This window comes from Rana temporaria, chromosome 1 (genome assembly GCF_905171775.1).
Source record: "Rana temporaria chromosome 1, aRanTem1.1, whole genome shotgun sequence".
Classification (NCBI taxonomy): domain Eukaryota; kingdom Metazoa; phylum Chordata; class Amphibia; order Anura; family Ranidae; genus Rana; species Rana temporaria.
This window is the reverse complement of record NC_053489.1, coordinates 542,293,034-542,308,401: the sequence shown is the minus strand read 5'-3', so window position 1 is coordinate 542,308,401 and position 15,368 is coordinate 542,293,034.

The window sequence follows — 15,368 nt, the reverse complement described above, 5'->3', positions numbered from 1 at the left end:
CGCCACTGGTTTTAGCGGCACTTTAGCGCTGTTTACGCAACGCTTTTTGACCACGAGCGGAGCGCTTTTAACCCCAAAGAAGGGGTTAAAAACGGCCCTTCTGAAACACTTCCAATGTTCGGGGCATTTTGGGAGCGCTAAATACAGCGCTCCCAAAACGCCCCAAAGATGCTGCTTGCAGGACTTAACGGAACGTCCCGCAAGCGCACCGCCCCAGTGTGAAAAGTCACACTTGAATACATTTCAGGTGGTTTTCAGGCGCTAAAGCGCCTTAAAACCACCCCAGTGTGAAAGGGATCTGAGAATAATCAATTGCTGCAGTTACAGTGTGAACCCAGGCTTAGGGTTTCAGGTGCATGCCCTCATCCATCTACTCCCCTGTGATTTAACACAGCAGGAGACTGTCAGCAGATCAGAGCCAATAATTCATGGCCGGAACCTGCTGATCGGCTGTGTCAAATCACAGCTAGGAGCTCTGTGTTAATAATCAATACAGGGCTCTGTGCAGAGGGAATGATCACTTTTTTTCCCCTGCAAAGGCAGCACACATTACACACTGTTAGGCACACAATTAACCCCTTGATTGCCCTCAGCTGTTCACCCCTTCCCAGCCAGTGTCATTGTACAGTGACTGTGCATATTATTAGCACTGACCATTGTATTAGTGTCACTGGTGCTGTGGCAGTTAGTCAGTTCCCACAAAGTGTCAGTTAAGCCAAGTACACACAGGCCAAATGTCAGGAGACAATGGCTAGTTAAGAAAAAAACTGGCTAACATTCGGCGGTGTGTATGTCTGTCTGTCCGACAGAAGCTGGAAAACCAGCAGCTGACCGACTCCCGATCAGAACACAATGGCTCAGCAGGGCAGATCCACAGTTTGTCATCTTCACTGGATGACCTTGTCCCGGCATTGAGTCCAACAATGGGGATCGCAGGGTAGGCACCAAAGAAGACAAAGTCAATCCTTAAATCAATATCCAGACAATGCCCAAAGGAGATTGTAGCATCATATTACCGATATATATGATGAAAAAGATTATATTCACAGTATTGGAGTTTCCAGATAGAGAAAGGGCATACAGCTCCAAGCACAATATCCAGAGGTAAATTCAAGCTGACAAAGAAACGAAAACCCCATCAAAAGGCCCAGCCGGGGTGTCTCTACAGCATTCCTCTGCTCCAAACAGGTGCTCCCCAGTGTAGTGAGCAGGGAGTACCATAGATAGTAAGGAAATTCCAGGCCTGACTCTGCCAGTGCGGGGCATCTTAGGTGGCGAGCTGAGTCAGGTGGAAGTCATCTCTTGAGCTGGCAATACAGGGATCATTTTTTTTGTCAGCCAGCTGGCTGGTAAAAAAGAAAAAAAGAAACTGATTCCCTCATCTAGAGATTCGAGTTAGATCAAGGAATGCTCCCTGCTATGCTACCGTATGAATTTACGAATGAAAAAAATTCCATTTCCATTTAAAAGATGTCAATCATTGGATCCAGAGATGGATTGAAATTCAGGTGCTTTATCAGGGAATTTCAATCAATCTATAGTCAGCTTTGGGTATGAGATGTAGCACAAAATCCCCTAAAGGTATGGACTGCTCCTCGGCTCTGCTCTCTGTTTGAGTGTTAGAGCCCTATTTTTAGCGGCAATTTACCGTTGGATTTGCGGCGCATTTCGGCTGCTATCTTTTAACCCCCGCTAGCGGCAGAGAAAGGGTTAAAACAGCCCGCAATGCACCGCTACAGTGGCGTATTGCCAGCAGTATGGCGGCGCTGCCAATTGATTTCAATGGGCAGGAGCGCATTAGGACCGGTGAGTTCACCACTAATGGGCTCCAAAGAAGCTGCTGGCAGGACTTTTTCTGATGCCCTTCCAGTGCACCGCTCCTGTGTGAAAGCCCTTGGGCTTTCATACTAGAATGAATAGAGCAGCTGTTTAAGGGCGGATTGCAGGCGCTATTTTTAACACTATAGCACCTGCAAAACACCCTCAGTGTGAAAGGGGTCTTATCTGTTTGCAACTGAAGGATTGTGCCGTCACTATCTAAGAGGAATGCATGTAATTATGTAGTTAACTGTGTTCCAGTAAAGTACCTAAAAGACTGTAGTTGTATGGACTCTTTATTTTGCAAATCTCTAATGGGAACATTTTCTGGAAATGCAACTTGTACCAGAAGGACTGCTGATGAGGTCCACAGCTGTAAGGCCTTAGGAAGGTATGGAACAAGCCAGACAGAGGGCCTCTCAGGGGATGTCTCTGTCCTAGGGCCTAGGGTATGTTCCCATGCCCATAGCACCTCAGTGAGCCTCTGGGCCAACCTATGCAGGCAGGATTGGGTTCAAGAGTGCAGGTATTCCCTTGACCCAGCCAGGATGGCTACACAACACAACTTTTTAGCAGAGAAAGAGCAAATTTAATATAGAAGTTTTTTTTTTTTGTGTTTTCAAGAATGAGAAAATCATTCATCATTTCTGTTTTTCTTCTCACCAGAAGTGTTCATAAGCATAATCACATTATTTTTTGTTGTATAAAGCCAGAGGCCACAAACAGATTTATCCTAGCCTGCATTAACTCACACCTCTGCAAAATGTATATACAAGAGAGCATGTCAACACAGTGTACTATATGTGCACACAAAAGCTGCTTTAGTGTATATACATTTTCTGTTAAGACTTTTTTTTTATGATAAAATATATATATAAACAGATTTTTCTATTTTGATTTATTAATCACTTATTTGAAATTCTCTGGGGTGCTATTAAGGTCTCTTTCAGGCTAAATTCAAACAGAGATTGGTATTATATTCACTTCCTGCATTTCAGTTATTCGGTGAGTAATGATGGACTCACGGTATTTTAGGATATTTATGGCAGCCCTTAATGAAAAGAAAAGAAAAATATACATGAAGCTGGAAGAGGTGGTTATTAGTAGCAAGTATCCCCAAAGATCCTATATACAGTAATTCAACAATATATTTTAATATACATAATAATTATAAACTTGTTTAATCTTATCGACTTTGTATTAAGCCAGGTACCAGGAAGCAATGCCAGGAAAAAGTCATCCAGTGTCCAGGGCGAACATACCAAACTAGAAATGTGGGGGAAACAACTGCGCTAGCTAACAAACATAAAAATAAATGAAAGCAAAAAACAACGTTATAGCAGCCAGCACACAAACAAACAAAGTCAATAGCAAATGGGGAACAAGAAGTGCAGCGCTAAAAAATATATGAAGAAGCTGTCATAAGCATATGACATGCAAAGGTGTAATCCAAATACAAAAATGTGAGGTGATGAAAAAGGAAAACTGAGACATCACATAGTATACAGATAATACTAAATGGAGTCCATCAATGCGTTTCCAAACAGGTGAGTGCAAATACCGAACAGGTGCAGTGGACACTGTAGTTCATAGGTATGGTTCCCAATGAATGGATCAAAACACTTCACACATGATGCCAGTTCAAAATGAATAAAAACAATGGCTTGTCTGTAGTGATCTTCAAAATATCAGGTAAAGGAAATAGGTACTCTTACCAGCTGTGATGGACTTACTTGTTAATACTAACAGCAAGTTAGACAAGGCATGGTGGTCTCAGCGGACCCAGCTCTCTCTGCTCTCTGCGGATGGTTCTGTAGAGGTGGTCACTCCAGTTAGGATGATGAAACCAATCTGATCAGATGTCTCCCCTCCGGAACAGGACCCCAAGTGGATAAGGCCGATGGTGAAATGGCCAGGCTCAAGAATCAGCTCAGCAGGTATGAGTGTATGGAAACAAAAAAGAAATGCTCCCAATGGTGCAGATCAAAAAATAAACCAGTGAAGGCTTTATTGGAATTTAAAAGATAAAATCACCTGATCATTATGGTAAAAAGCAGTATGGGGTACTCAGCATGTATGTGCACCATTGGGAGCATTTAATTTTGTTTCCATACACTCATACCTGCTGAGCTGATTCTTGAGCCTGGCCATTTCACCATCTGCCTTATCCACTTGGGGTCCTGTTCCAGAGGGGAGACATCTGATCAGATTGGTTTCATCATCCTAACCGGAGTGACCACCTCTACAGAACCATCCGCAGAGAGCCCAGGGTCCGCTGAGACCACCACACCTTGTCTGACTTGCTGTTAGTATTAACAAGTAAGTCCATCACAGCTGGTAAGAGTACCTATTTCCTTTACCTGATATTTTGAAGATCACTACAGACAAGCCATTGTTTTATTCATTTTGAACTGGCATCATGTGTGAAGTGTTTTGATCCATTCATTGGGAACCATACCTATGAACTACTCACAGTGTCCACTGCACCTGTTCAGTATTTGCACTCACCTGTTTGGAAACGCATTGATGAACATACCAAACTGCCTAGCTCTCGTCCTATCCTGTGTTTTGCATGACCAATCATCTTACCCACGCCTGATAACCACACCTGATCATTGTACCTATGTATAGAGGGCAGAGGTCAGGATTAGACCAATTAAAATGTGCAAGGGTGAGCAAAACGAATGTACAAAGTGCAGGGGACAGAACATCTTTGGGATGGTTTAGAGCAGAGACTGCGAGCCAGGCCTTCTTGTCCACATCAATGCTTGACCATACATATGCACTTCTGGAAGAATGGTCAAACATTCCCATAGACACAGTCCTAAACCTTGTGGATAGCTGTCAGGGAAATGGTCGTAGAAGAAGTACTGGCAATCTTGCCAGTAGAAGAAATGGGCGCCATAGGCACATCATGTGACAGGTGGATCCTCCTGCTGGCCTATAAAAGGCTGCCACTGTCTGATCGAAATTGCTGGATTGTCGTCAGCCTTCCTGAGTCCCTGAGCCTCTGTACTACTGCTGTTTGTATTTTCTGTTGTGACCCGGCTTGGTTGTGACCCGGCTTGTTCCTGACCTGTCTGATATGCTCTCCTGGTTTGACCCCCTGGCTTGCTTTACTGACTTGTTACCTTCTCCAGCACCTGATCCCGGCTTGTTTCACAGACTTTGCTTCAGTTATCTCGGCTGCTATCTTTTAACCCCCGCTAGCGGCAGAGAAAGGGTTAAAACAGCCCGCAATGCACCGCTACAGTGGCGTATTGCCAGCAGTATGGCGGCGCTGCCAATTGATTTCAATGGGCAGGAGCGCATTAGGACCGGTGAGTTCACCACTAATGGGCTCCAAAGAAGCTGCTGGCAGGACTTTTTCTGATGCCCTTCCAGTGCACCGCTCCTGTGTGAAAGCCCTTGGGCTTTCATACTAGAATGAATAGAGCAGCTGTTTAAGGGCGGATTGCAGGCGCTATTTTTAACACTATAGCACCTGCAAAACACCCTCAGTGTGAAAGGGGTCTTATCTGTTTGCAACTGAAGGATTGTGCCGTCACTATCTAAGAGGAATGCATGTAATTATGTAGTTAACTGTGTTCCAGTAAAGTACCTAAAAGACTGTAGTTGTATGGACTCTTTATTTTGCAAATCTCTAATGGGAACATTTTCTGGAAATGCAACTTGTACCAGAAGGACTGCTGATGAGGTCCACAGCTGTAAGGCCTTAGGAAGGTATGGAACAAGCCAGACAGAGGGCCTCTCAGGGGATGTCTCTGTCCTAGGGCCTAGGGTATGTTCCCATGCCCATAGCACCTCAGTGAGCCTCTGGGCCAACCTATGCAGGCAGGATTGGGTTCAAGAGTGCAGGTATTCCCTTGACCCAGCCAGGATGGCTACACAACACAACTTTTTAGCAGAGAAAGAGCAAATTTAATATAGAAGTTTTTTTTTTTTGTGTTTTCAAGAATGAGAAAATCATTCATCATTTCTGTTTTTCTTCTCACCAGAAGTGTTCATAAGCATAATCACATTATTTTTTGTTGTATAAAGCCAGAGGCCACAAACAGATTTATCCTAGCCTGCATTAACTCACACCTCTGCAAAATGTATATACAAGAGAGCATGTCAACACAGTGTACTATATGTGCACACAAAAGCTGCTTTAGTGTATATACATTTTCTGTTAAGACTTTTTTTTTATGATAAAATATATATATAAACAGATTTTTCTATTTTGATTTATTAATCACTTATTTGAAATTCTCTGGGGTGCTATTAAGGTCTCTTTCAGGCTAAATTCAAACAGAGATTGGTATTATATTCACTTCCTGCATTTCAGTTATTCGGTGAGTAATGATGGACTCACGGTATTTTAGGATATTTATGGCAGCCCTTAATGAAAAGAAAAGAAAAATATACATGAAGCTGGAAGAGGTGGTTATTAGTAGCAAGTATCCCCAAAGATCCTATATACAGTAATTCAACAATATATTTTAATATACATAATAATTATAAACTTGTTTAATCTTATCGACTTTGTATTAAGCCAGGTACCAGGAAGCAATGCCAGGAAAAAGTCATCCAGTGTCCAGGGCGAACATACCAAACTAGAAATGTGGGGGAAACAACTGCGCTAGCTAACAAACATAAAAATAAATGAAAGCAAAAAACAACGTTATAGCAGCCAGCACACAAACAAACAAAGTCAATAGCAAATGGGGAACAAGAAGTGCAGCGCTAAAAAATATATGAAGAAGCTGTCATAAGCATATGACATGCAAAGGTGTAATCCAAATACAAAAATGTGAGGTGATGAAAAAGGAAAACTGAGACATCACATAGTATACAGATAATACTAAATGGAGTCCATCAATGCGTTTCCAAACAGGTGAGTGCAAATACCGAACAGGTGCAGTGGACACTGTAGTTCATAGGTATGGTTCCCAATGAATGGATCAAAACACTTCACACATGATGCCAGTTCAAAATGAATAAAAACAATGGCTTGTCTGTAGTGATCTTCAAAATATCAGGTAAAGGAAATAGGTACTCTTACCAGCTGTGATGGACTTACTTGTTAATACTAACAGCAAGTTAGACAAGGCATGGTGGTCTCAGCGGACCCAGCTCTCTCTGCTCTCTGCGGATGGTTCTGTAGAGGTGGTCACTCCAGTTAGGATGATGAAACCAATCTGATCAGATGTCTCCCCTCCGGAACAGGACCCCAAGTGGATAAGGCCGATGGTGAAATGGCCAGGCTCAAGAATCAGCTCAGCAGGTATGAGTGTATGGAAACAAAAAAGAAATGCTCCCAATGGTGCAGATCAAAAAATAAACCAGTGAAGGCTTTATTGGAATTTAAAAGATAAAATCACCTGATCATTATGGTAAAAAGCAGTATGGGGTACTCAGCATGTATGTGCACCATTGGGAGCATTTAATTTTGTTTCCATACACTCATACCTGCTGAGCTGATTCTTGAGCCTGGCCATTTCACCATCTGCCTTATCCACTTGGGGTCCTGTTCCAGAGGGGAGACATCTGATCAGATTGGTTTCATCATCCTAACCGGAGTGACCACCTCTACAGAACCATCCGCAGAGAGCCCAGGGTCCGCTGAGACCACCACACCTTGTCTGACTTGCTGTTAGTATTAACAAGTAAGTCCATCACAGCTGGTAAGAGTACCTATTTCCTTTACCTGATATTTTGAAGATCACTACAGACAAGCCATTGTTTTATTCATTTTGAACTGGCATCATGTGTGAAGTGTTTTGATCCATTCATTGGGAACCATACCTATGAACTACTCACAGTGTCCACTGCACCTGTTCAGTATTTGCACTCACCTGTTTGGAAACGCATTGATGAACATACCAAACTGCCTAGCTCTCGTCCTATCCTGTGTTTTGCATGACCAATCATCTTACCCACGCCTGATAACCACACCTGATCATTGTACCTATGTATAGAGGGCAGAGGTCAGGATTAGACCAATTAAAATGTGCAAGGGTGAGCAAAACGAATGTACAAAGTGCAGGGGACAGAACATCTTTGGGATGGTTTAGAGCAGAGACTGCGAGCCAGGCCTTCTTGTCCACATCAATGCTTGACCATACATATGCACTTCTGGAAGAATGGTCAAACATTCCCATAGACACAGTCCTAAACCTTGTGGATAGCTGTCAGGGAAATGGTCGTAGAAGAAGTACTGGCAATCTTGCCAGTAGAAGAAATGGGCGCCATAGGCACATCATGTGACAGGTGGATCCTCCTGCTGGCCTATAAAAGGCTGCCACTGTCTGATCGAAATTGCTGGATTGTCGTCAGCCTTCCTGAGTCCCTGAGCCTCTGTACTACTGCTGTTTGTATTTTCTGTTGTGACCCGGCTTGGTTGTGACCCGGCTTGTTCCTGACCTGTCTGATATGCTCTCCTGGTTTGACCCCCTGGCTTGCTTTACTGACTTGTTACCTTCTCCAGCACCTGATCCCGGCTTGTTTCACAGACTTTGCTTCAGTTATCTCGGCTGCTATCTTTTAACCCCCGCTAGCGGCAGAGAAAGGGTTAAAACAGCCCGCAATGCACCGCTACAGTGGCGTATTGCCAGCAGTATGGCGGCGCTGCCAATTGATTTCAATGGGCAGGAGCGCATTAGGACCGGTGAGTTCACCACTAATGGGCTCCAAAGAAGCTGCTGGCAGGACTTTTTCTGATGCCCTTCCAGTGCACCGCTCCTGTGTGAAAGCCCTTGGGCTTTCATACTAGAATGAATAGAGCAGCTGTTTAAGGGCGGATTGCAGGCGCTATTTTTAACACTATAGCACCTGCAAAACACCCTCAGTGTGAAAGGGGTCTTATCTGTTTGCAACTGAAGGATTGTGCCGTCACTATCTAAGAGGAATGCATGTAATTATGTAGTTAACTGTGTTCCAGTAAAGTACCTAAAAGACTGTAGTTGTATGGACTCTTTATTTTGCAAATCTCTAATGGGAACATTTTCTGGAAATGCAACTTGTACCAGAAGGACTGCTGATGAGGTCCACAGCTGTAAGGCCTTAGGAAGGTATGGAACAAGCCAGACAGAGGGCCTCTCAGGGGATGTCTCTGTCCTAGGGCCTAGGGTATGTTCCCATGCCCATAGCACCTCAGTGAGCCTCTGGGCCAACCTATGCAGGCAGGATTGGGTTCAAGAGTGCAGGTATTCCCTTGACCCAGCCAGGATGGCTACACAACACAACTTTTTAGCAGAGAAAGAGCAAATTTAATATAGAAGTTTTTTTTTTTTGTGTTTTCAAGAATGAGAAAATCATTCATCATTTCTGTTTTTCTTCTCACCAGAAGTGTTCATAAGCATAATCACATTATTTTTTGTTGTATAAAGCCAGAGGCCACAAACAGATTTATCCTAGCCTGCATTAACTCACACCTCTGCAAAATGTATATACAAGAGAGCATGTCAACACAGTGTACTATATGTGCACACAAAAGCTGCTTTAGTGTATATACATTTTCTGTTAAGACTTTTTTTTTATGATAAAATATATATATAAACAGATTTTTCTATTTTGATTTATTAATCACTTATTTGAAATTCTCTGGGGTGCTATTAAGGTCTCTTTCAGGCTAAATTCAAACAGAGATTGGTATTATATTCACTTCCTGCATTTCAGTTATTCGGTGAGTAATGATGGACTCACGGTATTTTAGGATATTTATGGCAGCCCTTAATGAAAAGAAAAGAAAAATATACATGAAGCTGGAAGAGGTGGTTATTAGTAGCAAGTATCCCCAAAGATCCTATATACAGTAATTCAACAATATATTTTAATATACATAATAATTATAAACTTGTTTAATCTTATCGACTTTGTATTAAGCCAGGTACCAGGAAGCAATGCCAGGAAAAAGTCATCCAGTGTCCAGGGCGAACATACCAAACTAGAAATGTGGGGGAAACAACTGCGCTAGCTAACAAACATAAAAATAAATGAAAGCAAAAAACAACGTTATAGCAGCCAGCACACAAACAAACAAAGTCAATAGCAAATGGGGAACAAGAAGTGCAGCGCTAAAAAATATATGAAGAAGCTGTCATAAGCATATGACATGCAAAGGTGTAATCCAAATACAAAAATGTGAGGTGATGAAAAAGGAAAACTGAGACATCACATAGTATACAGATAATACTAAATGGAGTCCATCAATGCGTTTCCAAACAGGTGAGTGCAAATACCGAACAGGTGCAGTGGACACTGTAGTTCATAGGTATGGTTCCCAATGAATGGATCAAAACACTTCACACATGATGCCAGTTCAAAATGAATAAAAACAATGGCTTGTCTGTAGTGATCTTCAAAATATCAGGTAAAGGAAATAGGTACTCTTACCAGCTGTGATGGACTTACTTGTTAATACTAACAGCAAGTTAGACAAGGCATGGTGGTCTCAGCGGACCCAGCTCTCTCTGCTCTCTGCGGATGGTTCTGTAGAGGTGGTCACTCCAGTTAGGATGATGAAACCAATCTGATCAGATGTCTCCCCTCCGGAACAGGACCCCAAGTGGATAAGGCCGATGGTGAAATGGCCAGGCTCAAGAATCAGCTCAGCAGGTATGAGTGTATGGAAACAAAAAAGAAATGCTCCCAATGGTGCAGATCAAAAAATAAACCAGTGAAGGCTTTATTGGAATTTAAAAGATAAAATCACCTGATCATTATGGTAAAAAGCAGTATGGGGTACTCAGCATGTATGTGCACCATTGGGAGCATTTAATTTTGTTTCCATACACTCATACCTGCTGAGCTGATTCTTGAGCCTGGCCATTTCACCATCTGCCTTATCCACTTGGGGTCCTGTTCCAGAGGGGAGACATCTGATCAGATTGGTTTCATCATCCTAACCGGAGTGACCACCTCTACAGAACCATCCGCAGAGAGCCCAGGGTCCGCTGAGACCACCACACCTTGTCTGACTTGCTGTTAGTATTAACAAGTAAGTCCATCACAGCTGGTAAGAGTACCTATTTCCTTTACCTGATATTTTGAAGATCACTACAGACAAGCCATTGTTTTATTCATTTTGAACTGGCATCATGTGTGAAGTGTTTTGATCCATTCATTGGGAACCATACCTATGAACTACTCACAGTGTCCACTGCACCTGTTCAGTATTTGCACTCACCTGTTTGGAAACGCATTGATGAACATACCAAACTGCCTAGCTCTCGTCCTATCCTGTGTTTTGCATGACCAATCATCTTACCCACGCCTGATAACCACACCTGATCATTGTACCTATGTATAGAGGGCAGAGGTCAGGATTAGACCAATTAAAATGTGCAAGGGTGAGCAAAACGAATGTACAAAGTGCAGGGGACAGAACATCTTTGGGATGGTTTAGAGCAGAGACTGCGAGCCAGGCCTTCTTGTCCACATCAATGCTTGACCATACATATGCACTTCTGGAAGAATGGTCAAACATTCCCATAGACACAGTCCTAAACCTTGTGGATAGCTGTCAGGGAAATGGTCGTAGAAGAAGTACTGGCAATCTTGCCAGTAGAAGAAATGGGCACCATAGGCACATCATGTGACAGGTGGATCCTCCTGCTGGCCTATAAAAGGCTGCCACTGTCTGATCGAAATTGCTGGATTGTCGTCAGCCTTCCTGAGTCCCTGAGCCTCTGTACTACTGCTGTTTGTATTTTCTGTTGTGACCCGGCTTGGTTGTGACCCGGCTTGTTCCTGACCTGTCTGATATGCTCTCCTGGTTTGACCCCCTGGCTTGCTTTACTGACTTGTTACCTTCTCCAGCACCTGATCCCGGCTTGTTTCACAGACTTTGCTTCAGTTATCTCGGCTGCTATCTTTTAACCCCCGCTAGCGGCAGAGAAAGGGTTAAAACAGCCCGCAATGCACCGCTACAGTGGCGTATTGCCAGCAGTATGGCGGCGCTGCCAATTGATTTCAATGGGCAGGAGCGCATTAGGACCGGTGAGTTCACCACTAATGGGCTCCAAAGAAGCTGCTGGCAGGACTTTTTCTGATGCCCTTCCAGTGCACCGCTCCTGTGTGAAAGCCCTTGGGCTTTCATACTAGAATGAATAGAGCAGCTGTTTAAGGGCGGATTGCAGGCGCTATTTTTAACACTATAGCACCTGCAAAACACCCTCAGTGTGAAAGGGGTCTTATCTGTTTGCAACTGAAGGATTGTGCCGTCACTATCTAAGAGGAATGCATGTAATTATGTAGTTAACTGTGTTCCAGTAAAGTACCTAAAAGACTGTAGTTGTATGGACTCTTTATTTTGCAAATCTCTAATGGGAACATTTTCTGGAAATGCAACTTGTACCAGAAGGACTGCTGATGAGGTCCACAGCTGTAAGGCCTTAGGAAGGTATGGAACAAGCCAGACAGAGGGCCTCTCAGGGGATGTCTCTGTCCTAGGGCCTAGGGTATGTTCCCATGCCCATAGCACCTCAGTGAGCCTCTGGGCCAACCTATGCAGGCAGGATTGGGTTCAAGAGTGCAGGTATTCCCTTGACCCAGCCAGGATGGCTACACAACACAACTTTTTAGCAGAGAAAGAGCAAATTTAATATAGAAGTTTTTTTTTTTTGTGTTTTCAAGAATGAGAAAATCATTCATCATTTCTGTTTTTCTTCTCACCAGAAGTGTTCATAAGCATAATCACATTATTTTTTGTTGTATAAAGCCAGAGGCCACAAACAGATTTATCCTAGCCTGCATTAACTCACACCTCTGCAAAATGTATATACAAGAGAGCATGTCAACACAGTGTACTATATGTGCACACAAAAGCTGCTTTAGTGTATATACATTTTCTGTTAAGACTTTTTTTTTATGATAAAATATATATATAAACAGATTTTTCTATTTTGATTTATTAATCACTTATTTGAAATTCTCTGGGGTGCTATTAAGGTCTCTTTCAGGCTAAATTCAAACAGAGATTGGTATTATATTCACTTCCTGCATTTCAGTTATTCGGTGAGTAATGATGGACTCACGGTATTTTAGGATATTTATGGCAGCCCTTAATGAAAAGAAAAGAAAAATATACATGAAGCTGGAAGAGGTGGTTATTAGTAGCAAGTATCCCCAAAGATCCTATATACAGTAATTCAACAATATATTTTAATATACATAATAATTATAAACTTGTTTAATCTTATCGACTTTGTATTAAGCCAGGTACCAGGAAGCAATGCCAGGAAAAAGTCATCCAGTGTCCAGGGCGAACATACCAAACTAGAAATGTGGGGGAAACAACTGCGCTAGCTAACAAACATAAAAATAAATGAAAGCAAAAAACAACGTTATAGCAGCCAGCACACAAACAAACAAAGTCAATAGCAAATGGGGAACAAGAAGTGCAGCGCTAAAAAATATATGAAGAAGCTGTCATAAGCATATGACATGCAAAGGTGTAATCCAAATACAAAAATGTGAGGTGATGAAAAAGGAAAACTGAGACATCACATAGTATACAGATAATACTAAATGGAGTCCATCAATGCGTTTCCAAACAGGTGAGTGCAAATACCGAACAGGTGCAGTGGACACTGTAGTTCATAGGTATGGTTCCCAATGAATGGATCAAAACACTTCACACATGATGCCAGTTCAAAATGAATAAAAACAATGGCTTGTCTGTAGTGATCTTCAAAATATCAGGTAAAGGAAATAGGTACTCTTACCAGCTGTGATGGACTTACTTGTTAATACTAACAGCAAGTTAGACAAGGCATGGTGGTCTCAGCGGACCCAGCTCTCTCTGCTCTCTGCGGATGGTTCTGTAGAGGTGGTCACTCCAGTTAGGATGATGAAACCAATCTGATCAGATGTCTCCCCTCCGGAACAGGACCCCAAGTGGATAAGGCCGATGGTGAAATGGCCAGGCTCAAGAATCAGCTCAGCAGGTATGAGTGTATGGAAACAAAAAAGAAATGCTCCCAATGGTGCAGATCAAAAAATAAACCAGTGAAGGCTTTATTGGAATTTAAAAGATAAAATCACCTGATCATTATGGTAAAAAGCAGTATGGGGTACTCAGCATGTATGTGCACCATTGGGAGCATTTAATTTTGTTTCCATACACTCATACCTGCTGAGCTGATTCTTGAGCCTGGCCATTTCACCATCTGCCTTATCCACTTGGGGTCCTGTTCCAGAGGGGAGACATCTGATCAGATTGGTTTCATCATCCTAACCGGAGTGACCACCTCTACAGAACCATCCGCAGAGAGCCCAGGGTCCGCTGAGACCACCACACCTTGTCTGACTTGCTGTTAGTATTAACAAGTAAGTCCATCACAGCTGGTAAGAGTACCTATTTCCTTTACCTGATATTTTGAAGATCACTACAGACAAGCCATTGTTTTATTCATTTTGAACTGGCATCATGTGTGAAGTGTTTTGATCCATTCATTGGGAACCATACCTATGAACTACTCACAGTGTCCACTGCACCTGTTCAGTATTTGCACTCACCTGTTTGGAAACGCATTGATGAACATACCAAACTGCCTAGCTCTCGTCCTATCCTGTGTTTTGCATGACCAATCATCTTACCCACGCCTGATAACCACACCTGATCATTGTACCTATGTATAGAGGGCAGAGGTCAGGATTAGACCAATTAAAATGTGCAAGGGTGAGCAAAACGAATGTACAAAGTGCAGGGGACAGAACATCTTTGGGATGGTTTAGAGCAGAGACTGCGAGCCAGGCCTTCTTGTCCACATCAATGCTTGACCATACATATGCACTTCTGGAAGAATGGTCAAACATTCCCATAGACACAGTCCTAAACCTTGTGGATAGCTGTCAGGGAAATGGTCGTAGAAGAAGTACTGGCAATCTTGCCAGTAGAAGAAATGGGCACCATAGGCACATCATGTGACAGGTGGATCCTCCTGCTGGCCTATAAAAGGCTGCCACTGTCTGATCGAAATTGCTGGATTGTCGTCAGCCTTCCTGAGTCCCTGAGCCTCTGTACTACTGCTGTTTGTATTTTCTGTTGTGACCCGGCTTGGTTGTGACCCGGCTTGTTCCTGACCTGTCTGATATGCTCTCCTGGTTTGACCCCCTGGCTTGCTTTACTGACTTGTTACCTTCTCCAGCACCTGATCCCGGCTTGTTTCACAGACTTTGCTTCAGTTATCTGTTCCTGCCTGTTTTCCAATACCAGACCTTTGGCTTGTCTCCGTTCCTGCAACCTGCATCTCCTGCCTGGATCCACAGTGTTTGATCCCCAGCCAGGTTCCACTGTTGCTCCTTGTGCACACCTTGCCAAGTGTTACAGAGGATTCCTAGAGACTGCAGCCCAGCGGTGTTTCCTGTATTCTCCAGTATTCTTCAGGCACTCTCCAGCTCTTCTCTCCTGGATCCATCTGGCAACCTGTGCTTCTCTGGGCACTACACCCTCTGTACCCAACCTCAGAGGTGTACTGCACTCAGCCGCATGGGGAACCCTCTCGGCATTTCGGCCTCCAACCAGGTACATGACAATAGCCTTCCCAGAAGAGTTGAAGCCG